A 21,953-nucleotide genomic window follows, 5' to 3' on the forward strand; every position below is an offset into this window, starting at 1 on the left:
TATGTATTGAATTTTTTGAGTCTATAAAATGGTTAGAAGATTAGGCTGGGGGATTTTTCTGTGAACAGATTCAAGCTAAGAAATAAACTATGAAAGAAGATCAAGTCATGATCATGCCTTAGAGAAAACTGTAGAAACTTGGAGTGGAATAAATCTGTTCTCTGAAAAATATTCTAAGTGAAGATATCGACAAGTCATAGATCAAGTTATATCGAGAAGTCATTCAAGAAGTGCATAATGACTTGAAGAGAACTCCAAAATGGCTTATAGAGAAGTCTCAGAGATATCGATAAGTCAAATGAATATGTAGAGAACTGAAGAATATCGACAAGTCATTTTTGCATGTAGAGAACTCAGAGATATCGACAAGTCAAATGAAGATGTGAAGAAACAGAGATATCGACAAATCAATTTCTCATATAGAGATCTCATAGATATCGATAAGTCAAAATATGTATATAAAGATCTCAAAGATATCAACAAGTCAATTCTACATGTAGAGATCTCAGACATATCGACAAGTCATTTCATATGCAAGAATCTAGAGACCTCGACAAGTCAAGTATAACTATAGAGAACTTAGAGATCTCGATAAGTCATTATACTTATCGAGATGTCACTTCTCTATAAAACAAACTGGAGATCTCGACATACTTCTCAAATACAGAATGTAGATAAGTTCAAGATTCAAGATTATCAGTCAACAAATGATCTATTCAATAGATTGAAAAGTCTATAAAGTAGCTGGAAGAATACAAGATCAAGGGCCAAGTTTAACTGGACAAAGGGTGGTCACAAACCTGCAAGATTTTGCATATATTTGCTAAGCTAGAAATGAAAATAGAAAAAGGTTTCTTTAGAAAGTAGTTTAGTACATTTTAGTGTAAGTCTTGTAAACCTGTGCTGCTTGTCTATAAAGCATGCACGGTCCTTAGTTCACAAGTAACAAACATATCTTGATTTTCTTGTATTCTATCAAGATAGAAGTTGAGTTCTTATTTTCTTAAGAACACGGAATATGTAGCAAGACCAACTTAATTAATACAAATTAAGTGAGTTTTGAAAACATTATACTTGTTGATTAATTCTGTAAACAAAATATATCTATAATATCTTAACTGCTTTGTTCACCTACAATCCGAAAATCTTAAAAAGGCTAAAAATCCAAGAAACACATTCACCCCCCCCCCCTCTGTGTTGCATTTAATATCTAACAAGTGGTATCAGAGCAAAATCTGAAAGTAAACAGATAAAGACCTTGGAAGAATAAGTGCATAAAAGATAAGCAGTATCAAGATACTAGCCTTTGATAAAATCAACTATACGCTATGGAAGAAAAAGATAATGTTATTCATAAGGATAGCCAACCCTATGTACATTCAGATTCTCAATAATGGACCTTTCATTCCCATGGAAAGGGTTGATGAGTCTTATGACGGAGACATGGTCATAGCAGTTCATTTTGCCCCTAAAGACCCCTCAAAATACATAAAGCCTGAAAAAGAAAAGGTTTCTCTGGACAGTGGCCTGCAACTAATACTGATAGAGTCACTTGACAATGTTATGTACAACAATATTGTCAACTGTGACACAGTCAAATAGATTTGGGAGAAAATGAAATTTTGTGTGATGGTACAGAGGAAGTAAGATCTAATCAAAGGAGAATACTAGTATCTCAGTATGAGGGTTTCATGGCTAGACATAAGGAAGGGATTGCTGAAGTTTTTGAGAGATTTAATAAGTTGATAAATGACTTGCAACTTCATGATAAATATTATGAAGCTGAGGAGGTAAACCTAAAGTTTTTACTCACACGTCCTGACCACCTTGAATAGAAAATATCAGCTATTAGAGAAGGAAGAGACTTGAGCAGAATCACACTTAATGGGAATTTGAAAATAGATGAGCTTGAGATGTTACAAAGGAAGTCATTAAAGGAAAAACAAGGACATGTGGTTGATGGATCCAGTGCCTTAATGGTCAATGACAATGAAGCAAGTGCAGATGAACAAGATGCTCAAGTTCCAGTCATTCATGTTGTTAAGCAAAAGAACAAGGGACCTCAGAAACAAATTGTTTTAGATCTAGAGGAAGATGAATACTACACCCTTGATGAGTAGATGAGATGGATTAATCAATGGCTTACCTGGATAGAAAATTCTTTAACATCGGGATTAAAAAGCTAAGTTTTTTCAAGGGGCAGTCCTAAAACAACAACAAGTGGAAATCAAAAACTTAGTTCAACTGAGCTAACAAAGGTAGCTACAAAATTCGATATGTTGAAAGATAAAAAATAATGTGCTTTAACTGTGATGAACTGGGCCACTTTGCAACTGAGTGCAAGAAGCCAAAGAAAGTGAAGAAGGATAAAGCATATCTGGAATTAGAAGCAAAGTATGAAGCTCTCTTGAAGAAACAACAGGGAAAGGCTTACATCGCTGAAGATAAGAGTTGGGATGACACTGATGAAGATGATGATATTGAAGAATTTGGAAATTATGCATTCATGGCTCTTGAGAAAGGAGAATCATCCTCATCAAAATCAAAGGTACCAACTCTAACTGCCATTTATTTAAATACAAGCCAATATAATTAAACTATTAAAAAGATGAGTGTAAAGATATTTCATATCCAAAAGAGTATGGTGGCAGCTACTGAGGAAGTTAGTAGACCGTCAAATATTAATGAGAAGCTTGATATTTAAAAGCAAGAATTGGATCTCTAGCTTGTTGAGCTTGAAACATTCAAGCAAGAAATTGAATATCTGAAAAACAAGCTCAAGTATGCAAGTGAAATTGAAGATGTGTCGAGGGAAAAATTGGAAATGAATGAGGTGAAATTAAAGTCTTTCAGAAATGCATCTCAGTTGGTTAGACAATATCATGAGAAGAACAAACCATGTGCTAATATAGCTATTGGTTTGAATTATGATGCATGTTGTGGATATGTTGTGAACTTGATAATTTCATTAACAAAACACCTTAGTAGATTTTACTTAGTGAAAAATGTAGCACTTGACGGATAAGGAATATAGTCCCGACAGATGACTCAATACAGTCCCGACTGATGATGATTAATTATCCATCGAGTGAGCAGCTTGTGTAATAATTAGTCTGTAGCACATTTCTGCATACACCTTGTTTAGATTCTATAGTAGCACTCAAGTCATGTTGACTTTAGTTAGATATGCAGAATAGGTTGATTAATTGTACATAGATGATGTCTTGTAATTCTGCATAAATGAAATGAAGTCAAGTGCCAGAAAGCTACCTGACGGATAAATAACAATGCCACTCGACGGATGATCAACAAGGAAACCCGACGGATGATCATGTACTCGACGGATAATCAATTCAAACATCTGTTGACAGTGACAACACAGTCACATGCGTCGAGTGTATGCAAAAGGAATGTAGAAGCCTATTGAACTGGGTTTTAGAGAACAAAGAAGCATTTCCATTTCCATGCTATTATGAAGATATTCAAAGATGCTGGAATAGAGTAATGAAGTAGCATAGTATTAGACTTGATAGGTTTTATTTTATTATCTTGTCTTATTACTTTGTAATCTTGGTGATATATAAACCAAGAAGTAGCAAATTGAACAAGAACAAGACTAAGAACATTATCTCAGAGAAACAATTGTAAGCTGCATCCTTAGCATTTCTCTGTAAACTTAGTTGTTCATATTTGTAAGCAGCTGTGAGCTAATCTTGCTACACACAGTTCTCTTGATATAATATATATCTCTGGTGGATACATTCAAATCCACCAGAAAGTTTTTAAAGACTTGTGTTTTTAATTACTTGTGTTTTGATTTTATTAACTTCTTATTCCGCACTTTACAAATCAAACACTTATATATTATTAAGATAGAACATTTTATATTTGTGAAAAAGGTTCAAGAATTCCATTCAACCCCCCTTCTGTAATTCTTGTTGCATTGTTAGGGACTAACAATGCCTTGAACAGTAACAAGAAAAATGAAGGTGACAAAGGTAAGGAAATTGTAACGCCCCCAAATCCAGGGTCAGGGAGATTTGGTCGTCACTATGAAACCCCAATCCAAATTAACCAGTTAAATCAATAAATAAATGCCAACAGAAGATATATGACCCCAAACTAATCCAAGATCCTTTAAGGTTACAGTTCTAGAAACAAGAATTTCAAATTCCATAAATAACGTTTTCACTTTCTTTTAAAACTCTTTTCAACAATTTACAACTCAATACTAAACCCGCTAGTATAAATTCGAAGAGAAGTATACTAGGCCCAACTATACAACACAAAACTATAACCTAATATAATATAAACAACTTTACATAATAGAACCTACACTAGTCCGCAAACCCTGGACCACTTCCCAGAAGCTTCTTCTTTGCTTTTTCGAATTATGCGGCTAAACAACGCAAGATAATCCTCACTGGAAGGTTCAATTTAAAAACAGGCAAGTATGAGCGAAATAAATGCCCAGCAAGTTCATTATAGCATATATTTGGTCGCTCTGATATAAAACCGACATCTGCATTATAGCTGAACATTTAAAATCATGATTGTTGAACCAGAAAATTTGGATAAGGTGCCCCAGAATTGGTTCCTTAATTGTATTCAAAACTCTTTTGATATTCTTGAGCGAAAATGCTTCAGCTATACTTTGAATTTTGACGAGAATTAAACTCGTAAAAAAGTGTTTACGGAAATATCATAAACAATAATAACATGAAACAATGATTATGGACTGAATCATAAACTTTATTCAAAACTCAACTCTTGATATTAATACACATTTTGTTGTCATATCAAATTAGATATCAATACGAACTTTGATGCTCACAACATCCCATACTGAAGTCAACATCTGTAATAACCCCAAAATTTTGAACTTTTTTGTAACCCTTATGAATAGTGTTTTTGCTGATATTGCTGAATAAGAAAACTGTTCATGCCACACTATGTAGGGGTTCTTTTATGGATATTCTGAGATTTTATTGGTACTCTATATGATATATAAGTGTATGTAAAGATCGTCAGAATCCAAATTTGAACCTTTTGATTTTTCCCGAAATCCACCAGATATCGAAAGAATTGAGTATAAGATAACAGGATAAAAAGGATTTAAATTCAAGGATTTTATTAGAGGATCATAAAAAGGAATATAATGTATTGAGAAAGGTTAAGGGAACCTAGGTAATAAGATCCCGGGTATGATCCCTCAAACGATAAATGAAAATGAAAGTTAAGTGAACCGTATAACAGATCAGCGGTCATTAGCCAAATAATTAAAAGCTAATCAAAGAGATTAGTGGGGATGATGTCATCAAACCAATGAGAAGAGGACAAAGGAGGGAGGGTGACATCACATGGTGACATAAGCATGACCAAGCAAGTGTGTTGTTGGTTGAATTAGAACCACACAAAAGTTACCATGGTAAAAAGGTAATAAAACAAAACAAAACAAATCAAAAAATCAACCAACCAAGCCAACAATTCATTTTCACCAAAAACACAACATTTTCTCACCTTTCTTCTTCCATGCTCGGCTTTTTCTTCTTTTCCAAAGCAAGAAAAATCAAAAATCAAGTTCCAAGCATTTTTAAATCACAAGGTAATTATCTAAGACTCCTTATGCATAGTTATGGATATCCTATAAATTTGAGCTCCTAAATCATTCACAATCTCTTCCTAAAAATCATGGAAGAAGATGGTGAATAGTGTTTTTCAAGAACTAAAATTTTTGTTCTTGAAGTTTTGTTTAGTTTAAGCTTGGATAAGGACTTTAAGGGTGATTCCAAGCCATTCTCTTGATTCTCCACTCTCCAAGGAAGGTATAACCCCTCCAAACCCTAACTTTATTTGAGTAATTAGGTTTAGTTTTGTTGATTTTAATTCATGGGAGGCTTGCTTGTTGTGAATGTAGAGATTAGTTAGTTTTGTGAAGTTTTGGAGTGGTAATTCTTGGATTGTTGATTAATGAACTTAAGTGTAGTTAAGTTCAAGTTTAAGAATAAGTATAAATTGTTAATGTTGAGTTGTTGGGGCTGTTATGATGTAGTATGGATGGAGTGTTTATTGGGTTGTGATTGTGGATTTATTGTGGGTTGAATTGGAGTGTTTTAAATTTGGGTAATCGCGTAAACATAGTCGTCGTAGTGTCCGATTTACTTTAGACTGTTTTTGTTCTTAACATTAGGACCCGTGAACTCACTGCTAGGTTTTGACCATTGCCATGATTAGATAGTCCATGTTACGAGCTTTGTTTTGATATGTAGTTCGTTTGATTCCGATGTACGGTTTAGGAGAAACGGCCGTTTTAAGTAACGACATTTCGCGAACGAATCATTACCCCTCGCCTTACTTTGAAACATAGGTTATAGACCTAAAAGGACTAATTGGATTATGAAACATTTATGTAAAGTGTGTTAGGCAGTTGGTAAGACACTCGCGGAAGAATCGCCTTAAAACTCGTAATGGTTAATTTATTAAAAATGGTGGAGCCGAGGGTACTCGAGCGACTTAAGAGAATCAGTAAGCGCAAAGCGAGCGTTAGAGTCTAAATTGGTTAAAGTATAGATTTATAAGTGACTTTGGTTTAATTCCAACTTATATGTTGTTTATAGGTTACCAGACTCGTCCCAAGCCATTTATAACCCCCAGTCGCTCAGGCAAGTTTTCTGTCCGTTATACTGTTGTTGTGATGTATACATTTATACATGCATTATCTTGTGATAGATGCATAATGGTTACTTAGAAAATTCTTGCGATATATTTTAGCATGTGATATGGTATATATGCATGCATGTTTCATATTCTTGATACATATATCTGTTGATTCAGTTGATAATGCCTATGCTAGAGATAAGCGGTAATTGGCATATACCCTTATTATAGGGGTCCCAAAGGTGAACTTTTTCTAAAACCGGGAGTCGAGGCTCCCAAGTATAATATATATATATATTTATATATATATAAGAATAGTTTTCAAAACTATGAATCGAATAAGGTTTATTCGATAACTTTATTTTATTATTGAATATTATCTTGAATATTCATTCGAGGGCTTATGATCCCGTTTATTTTATTATTGAATATTATTTTGAATATTCATTCGAGGGCTTATGACTCCGTTTATTTTATTAATGAATATTATTTTAAATATTCATTCGAGGACTTATGACTCTGATTATTTACTAAATAATATTCTTTATTTTATTATAGAATAATGTGTCGATAATCAAACTTACTTTTGATTATTCAAATAAAGATATTACTTTCGTATAAGTATATCTTTGGTTATTTAATATTCATTTTAAGTATAAGTTTTACAACTTCTACTTCAATTATTTTTATAAAGATTATTCCTTATAGGAATATTATTTAAATAATAATATTCAGATATTTTCTAATATATTGGGACTAATTTACTTTATTAAATCAGCATCACTCCAAACACTCTTTAAAGTGTTTTCGAGTCCTCAAAATGATTTTAAAGGTTAGGGCGGATCCCAAAACTCATTTTTATGTATTTAAGATCTTCCTTTCAAAGGGGATTTAAATATTCGCTCAAAACCTGAGGGATCCGGCTCTGTGGTGTGTTTTATATTCGCAACCAGGTTGCTATTTTGATAAAAGAGTTTTGATTACTTACCCAATACTCGGGAAGTAAAATTCTTGGAACAAGTTAATCCATTAACAGGCATCGCCTGGGAAATATCGGTGAGTTTTCCTTTCCAACTAGATACGACTTCTTGGTGGAGCCGTATCAACAAGTTTCTACTTGGGGAAGGTGAGGACGAGCTTTACGTTTCAGAGTCATGGATTTCATCTGAACTAGGAGTGGCGTAAGTGGTCGAGTGGCGCCGGCCCAGCCTTATTATATTGGCCCAAATGGCCTGGAAGTTCCGCAAGACGGTACATTCCTTAGGAGTCCAGTGTTCGGTTGACAAGTAAATCCGACAGGTTCTCCTCTACATGTAGAAAATGGTGGGGTTGCACTACTACGACTGATCATCGTAAGTGGTCTTCCTGGCGCGACAAAACTCCCGTAATGAGTTCATTATCCAGTTGGATAATTCTGCAACACTACCCGTAGCATTTCGATCGAAAGGCTACGAATGGGTGGTTGCCGAAGCATTGACAGGATCAAATACTTTTAATGGTGTTCCCATTGAATGAAGTATCTCGTAACTTCATTTCCTTTAAAAATATTTCAAAGATTGAATCTATTCAAGTTTTAACTTGTGGTCTCATCTATGGGATGACCTTTTGAAACTTATTATACTTTGAACAGTAATAGTTCAAGTAGATTTCTAAAAATGGTATAAGTATAATGAAGTAATTGGTAACTTCATCTTCCTTAAAACTTATATCCAGTAAATAATTACCTTACACTTGATAAAGGATTCTAGTAAGTTATCCATTTAGATACTTGCATTATTGTTTACACTATATATTATCTTGCGAGTTGTAATGCTCACTCTTGCTTCATTTCTTCATCACACAACAATAGTTAGGAAAGATGGCCAGACTCAAGCAGACCCAGCGCAAGCACGTGGGAAGCGTCCCGCGTCTTCCCGTTGATGTTGTAGCTGTTATAGCTGTAGAGGTAGATCTATTGGTAGATCGGGCATTCTACTTTTGGGAACCAAATATTGTATAATTATAACTTGTGGCAGATAATGGCAATTAACTGTAAATTTATCAAGTAATCATTTTGGGTTGTAATAACTTTTAAATTGTGGATTCAAGGACTTGTACTTATTTCAATTTCGTCTCTGAGACTATAACGGGTTGTGGTGTGTGTTAGTGTGGGGTCACAGCATAAGGTTATTTATTATTAATTAAGTGAAGTGATATTGTGGAAAGAAAGACCATGACGACCCGGATCCCTGACCCCGGATCTGGGGGTGTCACAGAAATGGTATCAGAGCTAAGCATTATAAACCTTAGAGATGATGCGACGATGTAATAATAAACTCACAAAGATAATAAGAACTCTTGCCAAGTTCAAGGTCGGACTACTTAAAGTAGCGCTGACAGTTAAAACCCTTACGGGAACCCTTTTAAGTATCATGATAGTAACTTAGCTCGTTTAATGTGTAGGCGCATGAGATAGAGGACCCTGAGATGTTCGAGCGTGAGCATGATGAGGCACTGCTAGATGCCGAGGATCAGGAGGAGCCTAAGATGGAGGAGGATGAGGAGGACCCCTCAGAGGAGTCAGAGACAGAGGTTGTTGCTATTTCAGATGAGGAGGACCCGAATGAGGTCCCAGTGGCTGAGGAGCGTGTCAGAACTATGGTAGTGTACACTGGTACCCCTTTACCCACACTCCTGGTGGTCAGAGCTCCTACCCCTCCACCACTATCCTGGAGCCCCTATGATGACAGCTTAGAGACCCATACTCCCGAGTCTAGGCAGACCGAGGAGGCACCCCCAGCGGCTCCGGATTCACCACCTCTCGACCCTGCCTATAGGGAGTCTTTGTTAGCCCACGGCTCTGTTCAGGATGTACTGAGGACCCAAGTGGTTGTTGCTGAGGCCCGGCTGGATGAGGCCAGGAGGGAGTTGGATGCAGAGAGGGCGGGTAGGCGTATCCGAGCTTATGAGACTAGGGTTGCTATACCCCGATCCTTGAGGAGGGAGCTGACGGGGATAGAGCTCACGTCCCGAGCGAGACTCAGATCGCTCCAGGGGACAGGCATGGTAGGATCTCCAGGCGGCAGGCCGACTATATCTTTCGTCGTGCGATGGAAAGGGTATGGGAGCTGACCCGCTCCGGTGTGTGATTCAGGACTGACGATGGGATAGTCTAGTTGTCTAGTTAGTCGAGGCCTTAGTAAGAGCCAATTTTTCGGGATAGTTGACTTGTATATAGCATCCCTTTTTCTGACTAGACAGATAGACTCTTGTGTATCACTTTTGGGACAGATAGCTGTAGCACTGTTGTACTTTTGACCAGATCAAACTATGTATTTCTCGCATTTTGTATATATTTCTTTCCTTTCGGTTCAGTTCCTTAGTGACGAGATCACTGTTTTTATCATTATTATTACTGTACTTCTTATTAGAACTGTCATAAAATAATAGAATTACGAGATACATTCTCCCCATTATAGAGCTGTGCAAGGCACAATGTTGAGTATGATTGTGACCTAACGTTGATTTTTCCTAATAATTTTTTTTATTATCAGTATCATGCCGCCAAGAAAGATTGGAACTAGGGCGAACCCTGGATCTGAGGACCAGGGAAGCCATAACCAGGACGATAGGAACCAGGAACACAGTGAAGAGGAAAACGAGGATTATGTTGAACAGGATGACTCCCTGTATGAAGAGGAGGAGGAAACGTATGATGTTGAGGGATTTGAGATAGAGGCTGAGGAAGGAGAAACTGAGGTTGAGCAACCAATACCAAACCCAGGCATGGATCCCATGGGCCAGTTCATGCAACTACTAAGGCAGAACTTGGAACGTCAACCCAACCCACCCCCTCAAGGAAATAACAATGCTGTGGCAAACTCTTTCAGGGCTTTTAAGTCCCTTAAGCCCCCTGAGTTCCACGGATCAGCCGACCCAGTTGAGGCAAGGGCATGGTTAAAGGAAATGGAGAAATCCTTTGAGATTCTGAGTATCGATGAGGCACAGAAGACTGTATTTGCTACCTACCTTCTGAAAGGAGAGGCTAACTACTGGTGGGAGGCCAAGAAAAACATGGAGACAGATGCTATTATAACCTGGGAGAGATTCAGTCAGTTGTTTCTGGGAAAATATTTCCCGAGGTTTATGGAAAACCAGATAGAGCTCAAGTTCTTGGAGCTAAAGTAGAATAACTTATCTGTAGCAGAGTATGAAGTGAAATTTACTGAGTTATCAAGGTTTGTGCCGGAATTTGTGAGCACCGAGGAAAAGAAAGCTAGGAGGTTTCAGCAGGGACTGAAACCGTGGATTCAGGATAGGGTGGCAATCCTTGAGCTTACGGATTATGCCACTCTGGTGCAAAAGGCAACAATTATAGAAGCCGGAAGTGAACAGATGCAGAAGGAAAGAGAGAAGAAGGGAATAAAGAGGAAAAGCATGAGCATGGGTGGAGGTTCCGCAGGAAGGAGCTTCCCAACTAGATTTAATCGAGGAGCAGTGTCCCTACCGGGAAAGAACACTGGGTTTAAGCGACCAATGAGTGTGAATGTGAGCCAGAGCGGCCAGAATTCAAGAATGTCCTATTCCAACCAGTCTCGACCCCCATTGCCAGCCTGTAACACTTGTGGAAGGATGCATTCTGGGGAATGTAAGGGAAACCCAGTATCCTGCTTTAAGTGTGGGCAAGTGGGCCACTATTCCCACAAATGCCCTTCTTCTGCCCCTGTCGTCATTCCAACCACCACTTGTCATCAGTGTGGACGCCCGGGTCATTGGAAGAAGGAATGCCCAATGAACAAACCAGCAGCTTCAAGAGCCAGCATGGCTGCCTCCAATAAGCCACCTACTGCGAGGACTTTCAACATGACAGTCCAGGATGCTATGAAAGACTCAGATGTGATAGCAGGTACCCTTTCTCTAAATTCAGTCAGTGCAAACGTTTTATTTGATTCGGGAGCAACTAAATCTTTTATATCAAAGAACCTTGCACGTAAATTAAGACTTAAGGCTGAACCCTTGATAAAACCCTTACAAGTAGAAATAGCCAATCATGAAATTATTCCTGTTAACCAGATTCACCCCGCCTGTGAGTTAGGGGAATAATCTTTTAGTGTTGATCTGATTCCTTTTAAATTAGGGGAGTTTGATATAATTTTGGGAATGGACTGGTTATCTAGCAATGATGCTCAAATAGACTGTAAGGGGAAGAAAGTTAAGTTAAATATCCCAGGAAAGAAAGAAGTCATATTTAGAGGAAAGAGGCAAACACAGAAATTTTTGACTATGGCCCAGGCCAGAAGGATGTTACGAAAAGGAAATGAGGCTTACCTAGCCTATGTGGTGGACATGCAGAAGGAGGTGCCCAACTTACAAGATATTCCGGTAGTCAACGAATTTGAAGACGTATTCCCACAAGACCTTCCGGGATTACCACCCGATAGAGTGATTGAATTTTCTATTGAGTTGGCCCCCGGGACGGCGCCAGTTTCAAAAGCACCTTACCGGTTAGCCCCATTAGAAATGAAGGAATTAGCTACCCAATTGCAGGAACTTTTGGATAAGGGTATGATAAGACCCAGTGTGTCTCCGTGGGGAGCACCAGTGTTATTTGTTAAGAAGAATGATGGGAGCATGAGGCTGTGCATCGACTATCGAGAGTTAAACAATCTAACCATAAAGAACAGGTACCCGAACAGCTAAAGGATGTTGTTTATTTTTCCAAGATTGACCTGAGAACTGGATATCACCAACTAAAGATTAAACCCGAAGATATTCCCAAGACAGCGTTCCGTACCAGGTATAGGCACTATGAGTTCTTGGTAATGTCCTTTGGATTAACCAACGCCCCAACGGCTTTCATGGATTTAATGAACAGAGTATTTAAGAAGTACTTGGACAAGTGTGTGATAGTTTTTATCGATGATATTTTAATCTACTCAAGGACTGAGGCAGAACATGCAGAGCATTTGAGGATAGCTCTAGGAATACTCAGAGAGGAACAGTTATATGCCAAATTCTCGAAGTGTGAATTCTGGCGGAATGAAGTACATTTTTTAGGACATGTGATCAATAAAGAAGGAGTATTGGTCGACCCTTCCAAGATAGACGCGGTCTCAAATTGGGAAAGGCCAACCACACCCACAGAGGTAAGGAGTTTCATAGGATTGGCCGGCTACTATCGTAGATTTGTACAGGACTTTGCGAAGATCGCAGCCCCTTTGACACGACTTACTCGTAAGACAGAGAAGTTTGAATGGACGGAGAAATGCGAGAACAGTTTTCAGGAATTAAAGAAAAGGTTGGTAACGGCCCCGGTGTTGGCATTGCCAGACGGAAAAGGAGATTTTGTGATATATAGTGACGCGTCGCACAAAGGATTAGGGTGTGTGCTTATGCAGCATGGTAAAGTGATTGCGTATGCGTTGAGACAACTGAAGGAATACGAGATTAGATATCCTACTCATGACCTTGAGCACGCAGCAATAGTTTTTGCCCTAAAAATTTGGAGGCACTACTTGTATGGAGAGAAGTGCGAGATTTTCACAGACCATAAGAGCCTCGAGTACATATTTACAGAGAAAGTGCTCAACATGCGCCAGAGGAGATGGTTAGAGCTAATCAAGGACTATGATTGTGAGATTCTCTATCATCCGGGGAAAGCCAATGTGGTGGTTGATGCCCTTAATAGAAAGGAAAGACTCAGAATGATAATGACTTCGGAAGAATTGATAAAGGATTTCGAGAGGATGGAAATAGAAGTAAAGGTAACCGGAACCGGAACTGAAAAGCTGTTTGAGATCTCAATGCAGCCAGAGTTATTGGAAAAGATCAGATTGTGCCAAGAGAAAATAATGAATGAAGGCAGAGAGTCAATGACTGGAGAAGAGATCCATACTGAGAAAGATGATAAAGGGATAATGAGGTACTCCTACCGGATTTGGGTTCTGAACGTTCAAGAGCTTAAAGATGAGATTTTGGATGAAAGCCATAGTTCAAGGTATTCCATTCACCCGGGAAGCACCAAGATGTATAGGGATTTGAAGGAATATTACTGGTGGCCCAACATGAAGAGGGACGTAGCAGAATGGGTAAGCAAATGTTTGACTTGCCAAAGAGTAAAGGCAGAGCACCAGAGACCCAGTGGACTTTTACGACCCCTGGAGATTCCCGAATGGAAATGGGAACAGATAGCCATGGATTTTGTTGTCGGCTTACCAAGGACGAAAGCCAACCATGATGCCATATGGGTGATTATAGACCGACTGACAAAGTTAGCTCATTTCATTCCTATCAATGAGAGATACACAGTCGATAGACTGGTGGACATTTACCTTAAGGAAATAGTGACGCGACATGGAGTCCCAGCGTCCATTGTCTCAGACCGAGACCCCAGGTTCAACTCCAGATTTTGGAGGAGCTTTCAAGAATGTGTGGGGACCAAGTTAAATATGAGTACCGCTTACCATCCCCAGACGGATGGGCAGAGTGAAAAGACCATCCAGACACTAGAGGATATGTTGAGAGTCTGTGCAATAGACTTTAAAGGAAGTTGGGATGATCAATTGTCGTTGATCGAATTTTCTTATAACAATAGCTTTCATGCTAGCATCGGAATGCCGCCTTATGAGGCCCTGTACGGAAGAAGGTGTCGATCTCCCTTATACTGGGATGAAGTAGGAGAGCGGAAGATGCTCGGACCCGAAGTGGTCCAAAGGACCAAAGACATAGTGGATCTCATCAGAGGACGGCTGGTAGCAGCCCAAGACAGACAGAAGAAATATGCAGACCTAGCCCGAAAGGACAAGGAGTATGGAGTAGGGGACTTAGTACTACTAAAAGTATCCCCTTGGAAGGGGTTAATGAGATTTGGAAAGAAAGGAAAACTAAGCCCAAGATACATTGGACCTTTTGAGATACTAAGACGGATTGGGAAGTTGGCTTACGAGCTAGCCTTACCCCCGAACCTACAACAAGTTCATAATGTGTTCCATGTGTCAATGCTAAGGAAGTATCATCGGGATGCCAGACACATAGTGGAGTACGAGCATGTGGATATGCAACCAGATCTGACTTACGTGGAGAAACCAGTAAAGATTATGGATAAGAAGGAGCAGGTGCTTCGGAACAAAGTGATCAAGCTAGTCAGAGTGCTATGGCATAATCATAATATGGAGGAATCAACTTGGGAACTAGAGAGCGCAATGCTAGAAAAGTACCCCCGTTTGTTTTCTATTTGATTCCGGGACGGAATCCTTTTAAGGAGGGGAGACTGTAATAACCCCAAAATTTTGAACTTTTTTGTAACCCTTATGAATAGTGTTTTTACTGATATTGCTGAATAAGAAAACTGTTCATGCCACACTATGTAGGGGTTCTTTTATGGATATTCTGAGATTTTATTGGTACTCTATATGATATATAAGTGTATGTAAAGATCGTCAGAATCCAAATTTGAACCTTTTGATTTTTCCCGAAAATCCACCAGATATCGAAAGAATTGAGTATAAGATAACAGGATAAAAAGGATTTAAATTCAAGGATTTTATTAGAGGATCATAAAAATGAATATAATGTATTGAGAAAGGTTAAGGGAACCTAAGTAATAAGATCCCGGGTATGATCCCTCAAATGATAAACGAAAACGAAAGTTAAGCGAACCGTATAACAGATCAGCGGTCATTAGCCAAATAATTAAAAGTTAATCAAAGAGATTAGTGGGGATGATGTCATCAAACCAATGAGAAGAGGACAAAGGAGGGAGGGTGACATCACATGGTGACATAAGCATGACCAAGCAAGTGTGTTGTTGGTTGAATTAGAACCACACAAAAGTTACCATGGTCAAAAGGTAATAAAACAAAACAAAACAAATCAAAAAATCAACCAACCAAGCCAACAATTCATTTTCACCAAAAACACAACATTTTCTCACCTTTCTTCTTCCATGCTCTCGGCTTTTTCTTCTTTTCCAAAGCAAGAAAAATCAAAAATCAAGTTCCAAGCATTGTTAAATCACAAGGTAATTATCTAAGACTCCTTATGCATAGTTATGGATATCCTATAAGTTTGAGCTCCTAAATAATTCACAATCTCTTCCTAAAAATCATGGAAGAAGATGGTGAATAGTGTTTTTCAAGAACTAAAATTTTTGTTCTTAAAGTTTTGTTTAGTTTAAGCTTGGATAAGGACTTTAAGGGTGATTCCAAGTCATTCTCTTGATTCTCCACTCTCCAAGGAAGGTATAACCCCTCCAAACCCTAACTTTATTTGAGTAATTAGGTTTAGTTTTGTTGATTTTAATTCATGGGAGGCTTTCTTCTTGTGAATGTAGAGATTAGTTAGTTTTGTGAAGTTTTGGAGTGGTAATTCTTGGATTGTTGATTAATGAACTTAAGTGTACTTAAGTTCAAGTTTAAGAATAAGTATAAATTGTTAATGTTGAGTTGTTGGGGCTGTTATGATGTAGTATGGATGGAGTGTTTATTGGGTTGTGATTGTGGATTGATTGTGGGTTGAATTGGAGTGTTTTAAATTTGGGTAATCGCGTAAACATAGTCGTCGTAATGTCCGATTTACTTTAGACTGTTTTTGTTCTTAACATTAGGACCCGTGAACTCACTGCTAGGTTTTTACCATTTCCATGATTAGATAGTTCATGTTACGAGCATCGTTTTGATATGTAGTTCATTTGATTCCGATGTACGGTTTAGGAGAAACGGCCGTTTTAAGTAACAACGTTTCGCGAACGAATCATTACCCCTCCCCTTACTTTGAAACATAGGTTAAAGACCTAAAAGGACTAATTGGAGTATTAAACATTTATGTAAAGTGTGTTAGGCAGTTGGTAAGATACTCGCAGAAGAATCGCCTTAAAACTCGTAATGGTTAATTTATTAAAAATGGTGGAGCCGAGGGTACTCGAGCGACTTAAGAGAATCAGTAAGCGCAAAACGAGCGTTAGAGTCTAAATTGGTTAAAGTATAGATTTATACGTGACTTTGGTTTAATTCTAACTTATATGTTGTTTATAGGTTACCAGACTCGTCCCAAGCCATTTATAACCCCCAGTCGCTCAGGCAAGTTTTCTATCCGTTATACTGTTGTTGTGATGTATACATTTGTACATGCATTATCTTGTGATAGATGCATAATGGTTACTTAGCAAATTCTTGCGATATATTGTAGCATATGATATGGTATATATGGATGCCCGTTTCGTGTTCTTGATACATATATCTGTTGATTCAGTTGATAATACCTATGCTAGAGATAAGCGGTAATTGACATATACCCTTAGTATAGGGGACCCAAAAGTGAACTTTTTCTAAAACCGGGAGTCGAGGCTCCCGAGTATAATATATATATATATATATATTTATATATATATATATATGAATAGTTTTCAAAACTATGAATCGAATAAGGTTTATTCGATAACTTTATTTTATTATTGAATATTATCTTGAATATTCATTCGAGGGCTTATGATCCCGTTTATTTTATTATTGAATATTATTTTGAATATTCATTCGAGGGCTTATGACTTCGTTTATTTTATTAATGAATATTATTTTGAATATTCATTCGAGGACTTATGACTCCGATTATTTACTAAATAATATTCTTTATTTTATTATAGAATAATGTGTCGATAATCAAACTTACTTTTGATTATTCAAATAAAGATATTACTTTCGTATAAGTATATCTTTGGTTATTTAATATTCATTTCAAGTATAAGTTTTACAACTTCTACTTCAATTATTTTTATAAAGATTATTCCTTATGGGAATATTATTTAAATAATAATATTCAGATATTTTCTAATATATTGGGACTGATTTACTTTATTAAATCAGTATCACTCCAAACACTCTTTAAAGTGTTTTCGAGTCCTCAAAATGATTTTAAAGGTTAGGGCGGATCCCAAAACTCATTTTTATATATTTAAGATCTTCCTTTCAGAGGGGATTTAAATATTCGCTCAAAACCTGAGGGATCCGGCTTTGTGGTGTGTTTTATATTCGCAACCAGGTTGCTATTTTGATAAAAGAGTTTTGATTACTTACCCAATACTCGAGAAGTAAAATTCTTGGAACAAGTTAATCCATTAACAGGCATCGCCTGGGAAATATCGGTGAGTTTTCCTTTCCAACTAGATACGACTTCTTGGTGGAGCCGTATCAACAAGTTTCTACTTGGGGAAGGTGAGGACGAGTTTTACGTTTCAGAGTCATGGATTTCATCTGAACTAGGAGTGGCGTAAGTGGTCGAGTGGCGCCGGCCCAGCCTTATTATATTGGCCCAAATGGCCTGGAAGTTCTGCAAGATGGTACATTCCTTAGGAGTCTAGTGTTCGGTTGACAAGTAAATCCGACAGGTTCTCCTCTATGTAATAACCCCAAAATTTTTCAACTTTTTGTAACCCTTGTGAATAGTGTTTTAGCTGAATGAGAAAACTTTTCGCGCCACACTATGTAGGGATTCTGTTATGGATATTCTGGGATTTTATTAGTACTCTATGAAGTATATAAGTGTATGTAAATATCGTCAGAATCCAATTCCGAACACTTTGGTTTTTCCCGGAAATCCACAAGATACGGAGAGAATTGAGTATAAGGTAACAGGATAAAAAGGATTTAAATTAAAGGATATTAATAGGGGATCATAAAAAGGAATATAACGTATTGAGAAAGGTTAAGGGAACCTAAGTAATAAGATCCCGGATATGATCCTTCAAACGATAAACGAGAACGAAGGTTAAGCGAACCGAACAACAGATCAGCGGTCATTAGGCAAACGATTAGGAAGTTAATCAAAGGGATTAGTAGGAATGATGTCATCCCACCAATAGAAAGAAGACAAGGAAGGAAGGATGACATCATGTGGATGAGGTAAGCATGACATGGAAGAAGGGAGGTGTGGTTGATTAAGGACCACACAAATTCAAGGACAAGGTGGTAATTTGCTAAATCAAAAACAAAACCAAGTCAACCAACTAGCAAATCATTTCATCAAAAATCAGCCAAGGCATTATTCTTCATATTAGCTCTCGGCTTTCTTCATTTTTCAAGGCCAAAATTTTCCAAAATCAAGATCCAAGCATCCTTAATTGGTAAGAAAATTCCCTAACCATCTTTATGCTTAGTTATGGCTATATCATGAGTTTAAGCCATTAATTCTTTCTCTAGCTTCTCCATTTAATCAATGAAGAAGACAATGAATAGTGTTTTCAAGTTTTTAACTTGAACTTTTTCTTGTTTTTCTTGAAGATCCAAGCTTTCCTAAGGCTTCTCCAAGCTTCTTAAGGCTTCCTAGCTCAACCCCCCACTTCAAGGAAGGTATACCATTTTCAAACCCTAGGTTCATATATATTATAAGTGATTTTGATGAGTAGGATGTTATGGTATCTTGTTGTTATGATTAGAGTTTGAGATTTGGTATGGTAGTGAAATGAGATGGTAATTTTGTGGTTTTGATTTAAAGAAACTTAAGCATGATTAAAGTTAGGTTAAGCATATGTATGAATGAGTAAAATTGAATTGGTTGGGGTTGTTATGATGTGATAAGGATGGAGAATGGTTGTATGTTGGATTTGAGGTTGATTTGGGTTGTTTGTGAATGGGTTAAAATTTGGAAATCACGTAAACATAGCCGTCGTAACGTCCGATTTTCTTTGGACTGTTTTTGTGCATAGCATTAGGACCCGAGAACCCCCTGCTAAATTGTGACCACTGCCATGTTTAGATAGCTCATGTTACGAGCTTCGTTTTGATATGTAGTTCGTTCGATTCCGATTTACGGTTTAGGAGAAACGACCGTTTCAAGTAACGGCGTTTCGCGAACGAAACTTTTTTCCCTCGCCTTACTTGGAATGTAGGTTAAAGACCAAAAAGGGTTAATTAATGTGTGAAACATTTATGGTAAATGCGTTAGGCAGTTGGTAAGTCATTCGCGAAGGAATCGCTTTAAAACTCGTAAAGGTTAAATTATTAAAAATGGCGGAGCCGAGGGTACCCGAGTGACTTAAGCGAATCGGTGAGCGTAAAACTAGCATTAGAGTCTAAGTTAGCTAAAGCATAGATTTACAAGTGATTTTGGTTTAATTCCAACTTACTTGTTGTTTATAGGTTATCAGACTCGTCCCGAGCCTTTCTCACCCCCAAGTCGCTCAGGCAAGTATTCTATCCGATACACTGTTGTTGTGATGTAAATGTATGTATATGCATTATCTTGTGATATTGCATGATTGTTATTTAGCAAATGTTGTGATATATTGTAGCATGTGATATGGTATATATGCATGCCTGTTTTATATTCTTGAGATATATATCTGTTGGTTTATTTGATAATACCTATGCTAGAGGATAGTTGTATCTTGCATATACCCTTAGTATAGGGACTCAAAGGTGAAAATATTTTCTAAAACCGGGAGTCGAGGATCCCGAGTAGATTTTTGTATTTATGGATATATATATATATATATATATATTTATATATATATATGGTTATAGTTTTTCCAAACTATTAACCGAATAAGGTTTATTCGATAACTTTATTTTATTTAATGAATATTATTACGAATATTCATTCGAGGACTTATGACTCCTTTTATTTTATTATTTGAATATTATTCCGAATATTATTCGAAGGCGTATGACTCCTTTACATTATTATTGAATATTATTTGAATATTCATTTGAGGATGTATGACTCCTTTATTTTATTTAATGAATATTATTTATAATATTCATTCGAGGTATTATGACTCAGCTTATTTTATTTATTGAATATTATTTGAATATTCATTTGAGGATCTATGACTCCGATTATTTGCTGAGATATATTCTTTATTTTATTAAAGAATAAGGTGTCGATAATCAAACTTATTTTTGATTATTCAAATAAAGATATTACTTTCGTATAAGTATATCTTTGATTATTTGCTATTCATTTCAAGTATAAGTTTTAATACTTCTACTTCAATTATTTTATAAAGATTATTTTTTTTATGGGAATATTATTTAAATAATAATATTCAGACATTTTCTAAAATATTCTGGGGACTGATTTACTTCATTAAATCAGTTTTACTCCAAACACTCTTTAAAGTGTTTTCGAGTCTTTAAAATGATTTTCAAAAGATAGAGCGGATCCCAAAACTATTTTTATATTTGAGATCTTCCTTTTAAAAAGGGGATTTAAATACTCGCTCAAAACATGGGGGATCCGGCTCGGTGGTGTGTTTTATATTCGCAACAAGGTTGCTGTCTTGGTAAAAGAGTCTTTGATTACTTACCCAATATTCGGGAAGTAAAATTCTTGGAACAAGTTAATCCATTAACAGGCATCGCCTGGGAAATATCGGTGAGTTTTCCTTTCCAACTAGATACGACTTCTTGGTGGAGCCGTATCAACAAGTTTCTACTTGGGGAAAGGGGGAAACGAGCTTTACGTTTCAGAGTCATGGATTTCATCTGAACTAGGAGTGGCGTAAGTGGTCGAGTAGCGCCGGCCCAGCCTTATTATATTGGCCCAAATGGCCTGGAAGTTCCGCTAAGGCGGTCCATTCCTTAGGAGTTCAGTGTTCGGTTGACAAGTAAATCCGACAGGTTCTCCTCTACATGTAGAAAATGGTGGGGTTGTACTACTACGACTGATCATCGTAAGTGGTCTTCCTGGCGCGGTAAACTCCCGTAATGAGTTCATCATCCATTTGGATAATTCTGCAACACTACCCGTAGCATTTCGATCGAAAGGCTACTAATGGGTGGTTGCCGAAGCATTGACAGGGTCAAACATTTTTATTGGTGTATCCATTGAATGAAGTATCTCGTAACTTCATCTCTTTTCAAAATATTTCAAAGATCAAATATTTTCAAGTTTTACTTGTGGTCTCATCTATGGGATGTTTTTCTTAAAACTTATAATACTTTGAACGGTGGCAGTTCAAGTAACTTTATATGATATAAGTGTGATGTAGTATTGGTAACTTCATTCCTTGTTTTTACTTATATCTAGCAAGTAATTATCTTGCATATGATAGAGATGCTATCAAGTATCCATTTAGATACTTATATTATTGATATCACTGTATATATTATCTTGCGAGCTGTAAGGCTCACTCTTGCTTTATTTCTTCATCACACAACAACAGTTAGGAGAGATGGCCAGACTCCAGCAGACCCAGCGCAAGCGCGTGGGAAGCGTCCCGCGTCTTCCCGCTGATATTGTAGCTGCTATAGCTGCAGAGGTAGATCCATTGTAGTTTAGACCATCTACTTTTGAGAACCCAATTATGTATAATTATAACTTGT

The sequence above is a fragment of the Apium graveolens genome, chromosome 4, assembly GCF_009905375.1.
Source record: "Apium graveolens cultivar Ventura chromosome 4, ASM990537v1, whole genome shotgun sequence".
In the NCBI taxonomy this organism is placed as follows: Eukaryota; Viridiplantae; Streptophyta; class Magnoliopsida; order Apiales; family Apiaceae; genus Apium; species Apium graveolens.